This window comes from Balaenoptera ricei, chromosome 14, assembly GCF_028023285.1.
Source record: "Balaenoptera ricei isolate mBalRic1 chromosome 14, mBalRic1.hap2, whole genome shotgun sequence".
Lineage (NCBI taxonomy): Eukaryota > Metazoa > Chordata > Mammalia > Artiodactyla > Balaenopteridae > Balaenoptera > Balaenoptera ricei.
The window spans coordinates 18,461,332-18,474,889 of record NC_082652.1 but is presented as its reverse complement, the minus strand read 5'-3'; positions in this window follow the sequence as shown (position 1 = coordinate 18,474,889).

Genomic DNA, 13,558 nt, shown 5'->3' with positions numbered 1-13,558 from the left:
CCAGGGAAGCCCCCGGGAAGCCCCCAACACTGATACATTTTTAATGTATCTAATACTCAGAGCTCATCAACTTTTGCCATTTGTCCAAAGGATGTCCTTTGTGGCAAAAGGGTCCAGTTCAGGATCTCATGTTGCATGTAATGGTCCTGTCTCTTGAGTCCCCTTCAGTCTGGAACATTCCCCAGTCTTTGTTTGGCTCTCGTGACCTGGACTCTTTTGAAGAGGCAGGGCAGTTGCTTTGGGGAATGTCCCTCAGTTTACGTTTGTCTGATGTTTCCTCTCAATTAGGTTCAGACCATGCATCATAGATTAGATGCAAGTTGTGGATTCTGTATATCATGAAATATCACAGAAGTGATGCTGTGTCCTTATTGCATCATAACAGATGATAGGTGACTTCAATTTTTCCAATTATGGATGATGTTAATTGTGATCACTTGAATAAGATGGTGTCTTCCAGGCTTCTCACTCTGAATTTCTTCTTTTCCCCTTTGAAATTAATAAATATTTCATAGGGAGGTACTCTGAGACTAGGTAAATAGTCCATCTCTCATCAAACTTTCCATTTATTTATTTCCATCAGTACAGACTCTCAATTCCATGGGTTACAATCCATTACTGTTATTATTTATTTGGGTGCCCAGTGTATCCTAGATTTGGTCCATGATAGCCCCTTTAATCTGGCTTCTGTGTCCTTTTGACATGTCTCCATCATTCTTTAAACACTTCCTTACTGTTTGACACAAGATATTCCAGGCTCATCTTGTGCTTTCTCTGCCCTAGCTCTGAAATCAGCCATTTCTCCGTAGAACCCAGGTTCCTTTTAGTAGAGAATGGTATTTAGAAACCAAGATCTAGATGTGCTTATGGTTTGGGGGGTTTCACTGCCCCTAGATTCTATCAGTGGACTGAGTTATACACACACACATTTATATCTATATTTATTTCTATAGTCTTTTATCGATATTTAAAACCATGAGTTCTCCCTAATAGATCCAGTTCCAGCCTAACTCCAAAGGGTTAATTCTAGTCTTTCCATACTGGTAACCCACTGCTCGGACAGTGAGAAACCTAGTATTCTTATTGTTTTCAGTGTGTTCACTTATTTGACCAACTCCCCATATGTAACAATTTCTTATTGTTGATGCTGCCCTCCCCCCAACAAGGATACCCTCTACACCCCACTCAAGTTCTGACACCACATACCAAGCTGCCTTTCCATGAGGGTGACCTTCTTACTCATGCAAGCTCTGGCCTCCTGTGCTGGGCCACCCTCTCCCCATGCAGACACACTTCTTATCCCTTTTGGGCTATGACACCCCTCTGTGGACCAGCATGTACCCTCTCCCCCTCCCCCCATTGCTGATGTTTACCTTGCTGGGACCCACCTAATGGATCAAATTGTTAAAGAATAGAAGGGACGGGAAGGGAAGGGAAGGAAAGGGAAGGGGAGGGGAGGGGAGGGGAGGGGAGGGGAGGAAAAGGGGAGGAACCACATAGACCTTTAGCCAGCTGGCTTTAGCTATAAGCCATCAATCCCTGCCTGTAGCTTACTGTAATGGGGCAGACTTCACACACTCAATACATATGGGTTGAGTGTTTACTCTGAACCAAAGAGGACAGAGGTTGTAATCAACAACAAATAAAGTGTCCTGGGGGAAATACTGCCAGACACAGAGGAGCCACCTCATCTTTTTGAATTGTTGGGCCATCACACTTGCTCCATTGGCTGCACACCTGCTCTCAAATCGATTTGTGGGACCAGCTTGGCCAGTGGAGTTAATCCTAGTGCTTGGCATTGACTCAGTGGGCGTGAGGTGTTCATGCTACAAAGTTGCATCATTTTCCTGATCCCGCTCCACCCCGTGTCAATAGCTTCTTCCCAAACTGAATCATCAAATCCAGGTTACTCAGACTGTTGGGATGGATAAAGTAGACCATGTTCATGGTCTTTCGGACATTTCATCCTATAAATCAGCCTCCCCACGTGCACCTGGTCATAATAATAATAACAGGTAACATTTATTGAGCACTTACTATGTTTCAAGCCCCACACCTCCACTTTATAGCTATTTGGGCGTGGACAAGTCATTTTCTGTATGAGTTTCCTGTGGCTGCTGTAACAAATGATCACAAACCTTGTGGTTTAAAACAACCGAAATTTATACTCCCACAGTCTGGAGGCTGAAACCTGTATCACTGGAGCAAAATCAAGGTGTCAGCATCACTGCACCCCCTAGGAGGGCTCTAGAGGAGAATCTGTCTCTGGCCTCTTCCAGCTTCTGGTGCCTCCAGGTCCCCTGGGCTTGTGGCTGCATCACTCCAGTCTCTGCCTCTGTCTTCACATGGCCTTCTCCTCTGTGTGAAGTCTCTCTCTGTCTCTCTCTCTTTTTTTCCTTTTCTTTCTTTTTTTTTCTTTTGGCCGCGCCACAAGGCTTGCGGGATCTTAGTTCCCTGACCAGGGATTGAACCCATGCCCCCTGCAGTGGAAGTGTGGAGTCTTAACCACTGGACCGCCAGGGAAGTCCCCCACCTCTCTCTTATGTCACCTGTGATGGCATTTAGGGCCCACTCAGATAATCCAGGATGATCTCTCCATCTCAAGGTCCTTAATCACATCTGCAAAGACCCCTCTTCCAAATCAGGTCACAGAGGGCCTCCAGGGATTAGCGCCTGATCTCTTTGAGGGCCATTACTGAGCCTACCACACTTCCCCTCTCTGAGCCTCAGTTATCCCACCTGTAAAACGAGGAGAGTAATAATGGTAACTGCCTCTCAGGGCTGATGTGGGGTTTAACGGGTTAATGTAAATCAGGCAGTTGGTGACTTGGCAGGCAGGCAGCCCTCGATGAATGGCGTGGTTATTACGAATTGATTTCTTGAGTTATTTCTACCCAGGACTGGCAATTGTGGGGGTAATTGATTCCAGTGATGTCACCTCCCCAACTGCCAGGTTTTCAGCAGGATTAAATGTGCCAAATTGGCTTTGTTGAGCCAACTCCCCTGGGTGTGAAGAGCTGCCATGCCAACCCGCCTTGCTGTTTCGCGGGGCCCGTCTGCCGCTTCTCCCTAATTAACGCAGAGGCGACACACACCAGCAGGCCCACTCCCTGCCATCCCAGGAAAACAGCACCGCATACTACAGCTAAATATTTGAACTTTTTTTTCAGTTGCTGCATGAACATAGTATTTTGGGCATGTAAACAGCACAGAGTAAAGGGAGAAATGCCACCTCATCTTCTACCTATAGGGGCAGCCTCAGGGGAAAAAATGCTATAAGGAAACCCAACCATGTCACTGACCGAAGACAGTGTCACAACAAAGTACCATTGCTATTAGTAGCTCTACCACTTCCAGCTGTGTGACCTTGGGCAAAGAACATAATCTCTCTGAGCCTCGGTTTCCACATCTGTAAAATGGGTATCCTAATAGTCCCTCCTTCAAAGTACTGAGAATATTCAAGGAGACGGCACCTAAGAATTTAAGGATCCACCTGGGACACAGGTTGGCACTCGGCATATGTCACATGGGGATGCTGAAGGTGAGGATGCTGATGGTTCTAGAAATGCCCTCCCCAGCTCTCAGTAATTCTGGGTGGAAGTAGAGTGAAAGCACCCAGGCCCACCTCTCAGGGTACCCTGACTCTTGTTGACTGGTTTCCAGACTCTACTTCCCTTTGTGAGCCTCAGTTTCCCCATGTGTTGAGTGAATGGGTCCAGCATGATGATTTCAAAAGCCCCCTCTGCAGGGGGGGAGGGATAAATTGGAAGATTGGGACTGACATATACACACTGCTATATATAAAATAGATAACTATAAGAAACTGCTGTATAGCACAGGGAACTCTACTCAGTACTCTGTAATGGCCTATATGGGAATAGAATCTAAAAAAGAGTGGATATATCTATATGTATAACTGATTCACTTTGCTGTACACCTGAAACTAACACAACATTGTAAATCAACTATACTCCAATAAAAATTTTTTAAAAATAACGCTGTCCTCACCCCAGCCCCAGGGGTCACCCTCAGCCAACCCCCATTTTCCAGATGAGCTCCCTGTCCCTCAGGCAGCTGAGGGAGCAGCCCAGGGTCACACAGTAGTGGGGTGGCAGAGTGAGGGTTCGGGCCCACACAAGCCCCACTTTTAACCTCACAGATGACCTGGACCAACCCTCGTACCTGACCTCTCAGAAGAGGCCACCTCTTCACCCCGCTGTCCCCACCCCAGAGATAAAGTGGCAAAGCTTAAACCCTCCAGTGGGTCTTAGCGTCCCAGATCAAAGCTCACACACGACATCACGCCCCTACCCCCCCTCCCAGCAGAAGCCCTTGTTGTAGACACTCAGCAGCCATAAGCCCACCCCCTCCTGGGTAACTTCCAAGACACCCCCTGGGCACCAGGCAGGGAGGACGTTGGAGCCGGACAGCCCTGGGTTTAAATTCCACTTGGCTACATCCCAGACCTGAGCCTCAGTTTCCTCATCTGCAAAATGGGGAAGACAGATGGAGAAACCCGCTGTGGCTGGGCCAGGCAGGGGTGCCTGTGGTTGGAACGGCCACCCATGCGGGGAGGGTGGGAAGTCTCTCCCTGTCCTCAGAGACCTCCCAGGAGTCTCCAGGGCAGAGCTGGAGGGGAGGTTAAAGATTTTCCTGCCTCTTGCGGGGAAAGAGCCATCTCTCTGGGACTCAGTAACTAAGAAGTGGCCTTGGGCTTCCCTGGTGGAGCAGTGGTTGAGAATCTGCCTGCCAATGCAGGGGACACGGGTTCGAGCCCTGGTCTGGGAAGATCCCACATGCCACGGAGCAACTGGGCCCGTGAGCCACAACTACTGAGCCTGCGCGTCTGGAGCCTGTGCTCCGCAACAAGAGAGGCCGCGATGGTGAGAGGCCCGCGCACCGCGATGAAGAGTGGCCCCCACTTGCCACGACTAGAGAAAGCCCTCGCACAGAAACGAAGACCCAACACAGTCATAAATAAATAAATAAATAAATAAAAGAATGTGAATTTCTTAAAAAAAAAAAAAAAAGAAGTGGCCTTTGGAAGTTCCAGGCTCCCAATTCCCTCCCAGAGGTGGGGGGCAAACCTCAGGACCCCAACTCCCTCTTCCAAGCCCTCCAAAAAGGAGGTGACTCCGGGGTGGGCTGCAGGGCCTTCTGTGTTTGCTTCCTGGGCTTGGATATTGGGGGACCTGGGCCTGCATCCGCGGAGCCCACGTTGGCGCCCTCTTCGCAGGTAACAAAACCGAAGCCCAGAGAGGTGGTGCCCAGCCCAAGGGCCCCCCGCGGGTCCCGCGCCTCCCGCGCTCCAGGCCACCACTCCGCAGCTTCCAAGATGTGCCCGGGGGCGCGCGAGGTCCTCGGCTGGGCCGTCCCTCCCAGGGTCCCCGCCCCGAAGTTCCAGGCCCCACTCACCTCCGGGAGGGCTCGGCGCCGGCGGCCGGGAGCGCGGCGCTTCCTGAATCCCGGCAGCCGGCCCAGCTCCCGCCCGCCCGCCGGCCGGCCGCCGCCGCCGCCGCCGCCGCCGCGTCCCTCCTCCACCGGCTCAGGTTCCACCTCGCGCGCCGCCCGCGGAGTGCACCCCGCCCACCCCGCCCGCCCTCCAGCGGTGGCACCGAGCCTACCCCGCACCCGGGATCGGCTCCCCTGCGGGGCGTAGAGGCGGGCCCTCAGTTTTCTCACCTGGAAAGTGGGCGTCATGATCCCTGGTAGAGGGGCAGGCGCTCCGTGGAGGGGGCTCTGGCTGGAATCCTGCGATCATGGGCTGCTGACCTCGCCAGCCTGGGACTCCTTCCTCATCTGTTAATGGGCATCTCGCTGATTCCTCCCCGCTTTCGCTCATTCATTCATTCAGCAGACAATTCAGAGACAGGTCTGCGGTAGGTCCCGGCCCTCAGGTAGCTCCACGTCCAGCAGGGGAGACACCTGTGTTACAGACAGTGCAGGTCCAGGACTAAATCAATGTGAGCTCCTCTTAACTTCACCTCTACCCAGCGCCTAGCACGGAGCCTGGCACTGAGTAGGAGATCAACGAGTGCTTTTTTTTTTAACAGGTGGCGAAGGTAAGCCCCACCACCCAGACACACCTTCTACCCCAGACACTTGAATACCTCCATGGGACGGGCAGCTCACTTCTGCTGGGACTGGTTGGAAGCCTCGAGCCAGACTCCCTGAGCCCAAGCCCTAGCTCTGTGACTCACTAACTGAACAGCTGGTCCCTTCTCTGTGCTTCAGTGTCCCCTCTGTAGAGCGCGGTGTAGATATGTCCCCACCTCACATCACAGTGAAGATGGGGGGAGCACCAGGTCTGTGTAGAGCTCAAGGAGCATTCTTAGCCCTTTTTATCGTTATTGTTTTTACTAAACTGAGCTAACTCTCCCACTGGGAAGACAGTGGGGTACGTCCTTCCTCCTGAGCTTGCAAGTAGAAATAGTTCTACTATTCTACTTAACCACGGGGTGTCGGTTCGGCAGCTAGAAAGTGGAATTTGAGAATCACTGGAGACAGAGAACCTTAATGGAAGTGATGTGTTCAAACCACCAGTTTGAGGACTTCCCTGGTGGTCCAGCGGTTAAGACCCCGTGCTTCCTCTGCAGAGGGCATGGGTCGGTCCCTGGTCAGGGAACTAAAATCCTGCATGCCTTGTGGCCAAAACGAACAGACCAAAAATTAAAATAAAATTCAAACCACCAGTGTGAAACATTTACCAAAAAGAAACCTTAATAATGAACTCGCTGAGCAAGGGGTGGGGTGGGGGGGTGTCATGTAAACCTTCCTCCCACCAGGCTATGAGGTAGGGATTGCTGTGCCCATTTTACAGATGGGAAACTGAGGCTTGGAAGGTAGTGTGGCCTCTCCAAAGCTCCCTCCATGAGGGGATGGGGAAGAGAAACTTTTTACTCTGGGTTTCCAGGATCTTAAACAGAGCAGACAGGCAGCTATCTGGCAGTGAGGAATGTAAACAGGGGGCCCCTCATACTTCCCTGATGGAAAGCCTATCTGTTGGGGGCCTTCTGGGCTGGGGCTGGGGCTGGGCCAGGTTGGGAAGCAGAGGAGTCATGGGCATAACTAGTCTGGAGCCCATTTCTGCAGAAAGACCCTTCTCAAATAGAAAGAAAATGACAGGGATAATTCAGGTTAGTAGGAAGGTGATGGAGGGGACGAGAGAAGATAGGGTCGGGGAGGGTGTCTGCTCTTCTCCAAAGTTAGGGGGAAGAGGCATGAGCCCTCAGCATCCGTATGGTTAACCCAACTCCCTCCTGAACCCAATTTCATGGACGGGGCAACTGAGGCCCCATGCAAAAAAGTGACTCATCTTGGACTGAGAAGATGGATCTTGGCCCCTATGCCAGCCGTGGGTTCAAACTCTGTTTTGCCACTGATGAGGTGGGAGCCGTGAGCAAGAGCCTCTCCCTCTCAGTGCCTCAGTCTTCTCATATGAAAAATGGGTATCAGTTCCCACAAGGCAAGGACCACGTCTGTCTCATTTGCAGCTGCAGGACCAGCCCCTTGGCACTTAGTAGATGCTTTTAAAATACTGTTTGATTGAGACTTCCCTGGTGGTCCAGTGGTTAAGACTCCGTGCTCCCAATGCAGGGGGCCCGGGTTCGATCCCTGGTCAGGGAACTAGATCCCACATGCATGCTGCAACTAAAGATACCGCATGCTGCAACTAAAAGATCCTGCATGCCGCAACTAAATATCTGTCACGCCGCAACGAAGATCCTGCATGCCACAACTAAGACCTGGCGCAGCCAAATAAATTATTTTTAAAAATTATCTAAAAAAAAATACTGGTTGATCGAGCTGGAGGAAGGGGGGAATAGAGTTACAGTTTAATGGGTACAAACTTTCAGTTTTGCAAGATGACAAGAGTTCTGGAGATGGATGGTGGTGATGGTTGCACAACAATGTGAGTGTTCTTTGAGCCACTGAACTGTACACTTACAAATGGCTTAAGATGGCAAATTTTGTTATGTGTATTTTACCGCAATAAAAGAAAAATTGGGGAAAAAATACTGGCTGATTGAAAGCATGCAGGCCTGCCTTGCAGGAAAGGGGGGAGTGGGAAGAGAAAGTGAGGTGCTCGGGGCACCCAGCAAACACTCGGTGGTTTGACTAATATGAACAAGGGCCACTGCTAGGATGTGACTGCCATTATTTCACTGTTTTTTGTCTCTGGTGAAACTCTCCAGCCTCTGCCTTGGAAGAACGAGAGACTCTCAACAGAAGGAACTTTTCCTCTTAGGGAAGGAAAAATTTTCAAAGCCCTTAAAACGGGCAGAGAGTCCCGTAGAGGCTATAGGCAGGCCCAGCACCTGGTCCCACATGGGTCCCCGAGTCCCTAGCAGAGGCACGGCCACTTCCACTAAGGGAGGTTCCTGGCAGCATCGAGGGTCTACACTTAGCAAGAGCCTACTGTATGCCAGAATCAGTGCCAGGCACTGGGGAGAGATCGGGAGCCAGATGGGTCCACATCTCAGGGACTTTATACCTGGTACATCTGCCCCAACCCCCGGTTATAAAAACAAGACATACGCACCTCACTTTACAGTTAGCATAGCCCTGATGCTGCCACTTCACCTCCTGACAGCCCGGAAGGGAGGGGTTCCTATGCCATTTCCTACAAAAGGACACAGAGAGCCCACGTGTCTGAGATCCTACAGCTGGTGGCATTTGAACCCAAGCTGGGCAGATTCTAGTACAGCAAAGTCAATGAGAATATGGTCTCAAAAAGACAGATCATAATATGTGTTAGCAAAGATGTGGAGAAGCTGGGACCCTCATACACTGCTGGTAGGAATGTAAAATGGTGCAGCCACTGTGGAAAAGTTTGGCAGTTCCTCAAAAAGTTAAATACAGAGTTACCATATGACCCAGCAATTCCACTCCTAGGGATACAGCCAAGAGAAATGAAAACATATGAATACCAAAAAGACTTGTATACAAGTGTTCACAGCAGCACTACTCATACTAGCCAAAATAGAAACAACTCAAATGATGAACGGATAAATGAAATGTGGTATATCTATACTGTGGAATATTATTTGACAATAAAAAGAATGAAGTAATTCCCTGGCGGTGCAGTGATTAGGACTCTTCCACTGCTGAGGGCCCAGGTTCGATCCCTGGTCAGGGAACTAAGACCCCGCAAGCCACGTGGTGCCGCCAAAAAAAAAAAAAAAAAAAAAAAAAGAATGAAGTGTTCACGCCTGATACAAAGTGGATGGACCTTGAAGACATTATACTGAGTGAAAAAAGCCAGACATCAAAGACCATATATTGTATGATTCCATTTATATGAAATGTCCAGGAGAGGCAAATCCATAGAGACAGAGAGTAGACTAGGGACTTCCCTGGTGGTGCAGTGGTTAAGAATCCGCCTGCCAATGTAGGGGACACGGGTTCGATCTCTGGTCCAGGAAGATCCCACATGCCGCGGAGCAACCAAGCCCACGTGCCGCAACTACTGAGCCTGCGCTCTAGAGCCCAAGTACCGCAACTACTGAAGCCCACACACCTAGAGCCTGCACACCTCAACGAAGACCCAACGCATCCCAAAAAAACAGAAAAAAGAAAGAAAGTAGACTAGTGTTTGCAAGGGGCTGGAGAGGCTTGCAGCAGTGATGGCTAAAGGGTATGGGGTTTCTTTTCAGGATGATGAAAATGTTCTAAAATTGACTGTGGTAAGAATTTCATCTATCTGTGAGTATACTAAAAACCATTGAATAGTTCACTCCAAGTGAGTGCATTGCATGGTATGTGAATTGTATTTCAATAGAGCTGTTACAAAAGATTAAAAAAAAAAAAAAGAAGAATGTGGTCTCTGGAGTCCAAAGTACCTGGGAGTGGCTGTACTGTATTTCTAAGCTGTGTGACCTCAGGCAGGTGACCTTGCTTCTCTGAGCTTTACTTCTTTGTCTATAACATGGGAATAGCAACTGTCCCTACCCCTTCCCCTACCTGGGAAGATTAAACACGATCATGCTCATGAGGGCCGGGCAATGCCAGGACACAGTAACGCTCAGTAACTAGTCCTGTGTGGGCACTGTGCTTCCCCCACCAAGACCAACATCCCCTTCTGAGCACTCTTATGTTTACCCTACACTCTCCCTTACACATCTTCCTTCCCGCATCTTGTGAGGTTGGCATTAGTGTCTCCATTTTACAGATGAGAACTACTGAGTCCAGCAGGCAGCAGGCTTCCCTGGCATGGCTCTCCCCTACACTCCCAGGCAGAAACTTCCTTCCTCTCTGTTCCCACACCCCATGCTGTTCTGCCTCTGCCCTCTCCCCTCCTTCTCTCCCCTGGGCACCCCCTTAGCCCTGCTGGTGTCCTCGCAGCTCCAGAGCTTGGCTTAGGCCAAGAGTTGGTGTCTAGGTTCCTGGGGGCCTGAAGTGCTCCTCAGAGTTAGGGATGCAGCCAAAACCACCACGTGGGGCTGGATTCCTGCAGACCCTGGCCATCTCAGTCCCTCCTCCCAATACACTTCAGAGGGGTGGGTTTCTCCAGCCTTTTTCACAGATAGACAAACTGAGCCTCCATACAGTGAAAGCCCTTTGCCTGAGGTACCTGCTGGTGATGCAGTCAGGATCTGAACCCAGGACCGTCTGAATTCAAACGACACTCTCCAGCCCCTCTAGCAGCCACTTGGCACTGCCCCCTGTGCCTTAGTCCCCTCACCTCTGACATGGGAAGCCCTGCTCACATCCACCTGGGTGAGATCGGGGAACATGGGGTTGTAGGGGTTGAGAATTCTGGTTGGTCTTTTGGCTTTTTCTCTGAGTGCCAGGGAAGGGCTCAAGTCGTGATGTGGAGAAGAAACAATTGGGGACGAGGGTGGGGGAGTACCAGGGCTGGCCTATGTGCATGTATGCAGCACCTGCTGTGTGCCAGGCACTGCATAGGGCTTGATCCTCACCAATCCCTCCCAGCTACAGGAGAGGAACACACTCAGAGAGGTGAAGGAACCTGCCCAAGGTCACAGAGCCAGGAGGGTGTGGGGTCTGATGGTCTTCTTCTGGGGGGCTGCCCCAATGGACAGCAGGCCCCCCATGAGATCACATCCCCCCACATTTACCTAGAAGCCACAGAGACAGGATACCAAGAGGCTGGGGACACTCAGCTGGTTTGTTCACCTCGGTCCTACAAAGAGCTGGCTTTGTCCCAGAGACCATTAGGTTCTTCTGGAATTCTCCCGGGGGCAGAAACCTGAGGCCAGGTGGGGAGGAAGCCCTTCCCCTCAGACATCCGTTGCCATGGGAACAGCCACCCGCAGCCCTCAGCCACTGGCCGTGATTCCAGTCCGCTGGGCAGCAGGCCTGGTGGCCTGTGGGTGTGGCCGAGCCACAGCTGGCCACGGGCATTTTGGAATTAGCCTTCATCTGGAGCTATGGCCTAGAGAGGGCGGGGAGCCTTGGCGCCAGTGGGGTTTGAGTAATTCCAGGCTTCCCAGCTGGGGCCCTTGGGTGGGCTACTGGGGACGCGTGGAGGCCCCTGGGATGGTGATCGAAATTGTGAGGGGGGTGGTGAATGAGCACGTTCCTGAGAGGTCCATGACTTTCACAGAGGTCTGGGACTCCCTCCCCCGCCACTCCTCCACCCCTGCCCCCCAGCACATAGGTGATGAAGGCTCAATTCTCCCAGCCAGGAAGAGGCAGAGGTTGGGGCAGGGAAGGGAGCGCCGGGACCCGTTAAGATCCTAGCTAACAGCTTTTTAAACTGAGAATTGGCTTTGTCACCCTCTACTCACTGAGGCTTATGACTTCCCTTGCTCTAAAATAAAAACCAAACTCACACTGGCCTCAGCATCGCTAGGTTTCCTCCCTCACTGTCCTCCCCCCTCGATCACCAGGCTCCAGACACTTTGGCCTCTCTCTGTCCTTAGAACATGGTGCTTTCTCTCCTGCCTCAAGGCCTTTGCATCAGCTGTAGCCGGCTTCTTTTCTTGGTCTGCTCTTTCTCCCTCTTCAGATCTCAGCTCAAATGTCACCTCCTCAGAGGGGCTCTCCCTGCCCTCCCCCATCTAAATCTCTTCCCGTGGACCGTGAGCCCCTTGAAGGGTGCAGCCTTATCTGACTCGGGGGTCCCATATAGTAGGTGTTCAGCAAACAGGAGTTGAATGACTTACCTTCCAGACACTCCTCCCTGGGCTAGGTGGAGAGCTGATTGCTATCATCATCATCATAGCTGCCCTTTATCACGCACCCTCTAGGTGCCAGGCCCTGTGCTAAGTGCTTTGCACATGTGGTCCCATTAGATGTCACAAGGAGAAACCGGAGTGCCCACTTGTGGGTGGAGTGTTGATTTCCCTGGAATTACGAATACAAACCAGGGACTGGATGCAGCGACAGGCCACTGTAGATTGACAGAGCTAGAAAGGAGCTTTGAACTGTCCAATCTCCTGACTTTATAGATGGGGAAACTGAGGCCCAGAGGGGAGAAGGCACTTGCTCAGAGTCACACAGCAGATTAGGGCAGAGCGAGGAATCCCAGCCATATTGCACGACCTTTTCTGGGGTGTTCCTGTGGATGTGTTGCCGTGCACCCTGCCGTGTCTTTCAAAACAAGAAGTGAACATGCTACAGTTTAACTGCATTAGGGGTCGGGTTGCCCCTCAGGAGCCCCTGGCAGGCCATAGCATCATAATAAAAATATTAATAAATGCCAATTATTGAACATTTTCTGTGGCAGGCATTTTACACACATTATCTTATGTAATCCTGCAAGGTAGAGGAGTTCCTGTCCCATTTTAGCAATGCGGAAACTGAGGCTCAGAGGGGTGAATTGACTTCCCTGGATCACACAGCTACAAAGTTATAGAACCTGGGCTTGAACCCAAAAATTGTGAGGTGATGATGATGGTGATGGTGCTAGTGGTAGTAGTAGCAACTGTAGTAGCAGCAGCAGCAGTAGTAGTAGTAGTACTAGTAGTAGTAGCAGAAGTAATAGGGCATATCTTTGACCAGCGGCTGACATGAAGTCAGAATCCCAAAGCACCCACTTAAGAGGCTTCAAACTTTTCCAACAGTGTTCAAATAGGGCTCCTCACGTAGCCCTTGGAAACCACCCCGAACACGTTAGCGAGGCAAGGCACACACCTTGGGCTCTGGCTGCTGTTCGGGAGGTGCGGACAGGCGGGGACTCCCAGCTCTGTCGCAGCGACGCGGTGCTAACAGCGCCACCTACCGGAACCCGTGGGACCTGCAGGAGGTCAGCGCGCAGGCGCAAGGGCGGTGGGGCGCGCGGCCCGAAGATGCAACGGCATGAACCAAAGGAAGCCATCAACGAGCCAACTAAACCCAGGGAATGGAATCCTCCTCCGTCCTCCTATTAAGCTTCTGTAAATGATGATCATTGGATCAACACTGAACGATTAGCAGCCAAGCGCCTGCCTGGGCAGTTTCATTGACTCTCAGTGAGCTAGGAACTGTTAGTATCCCCATTGTACGGATGAGGAAACTGAGACTCAGAGAGGTGAAGCGATTTGTCCAAGGTCACTCAGCTGATAAATAACAGAGCCAGGACTCCAACACACGATACATGGCCATACGCCCT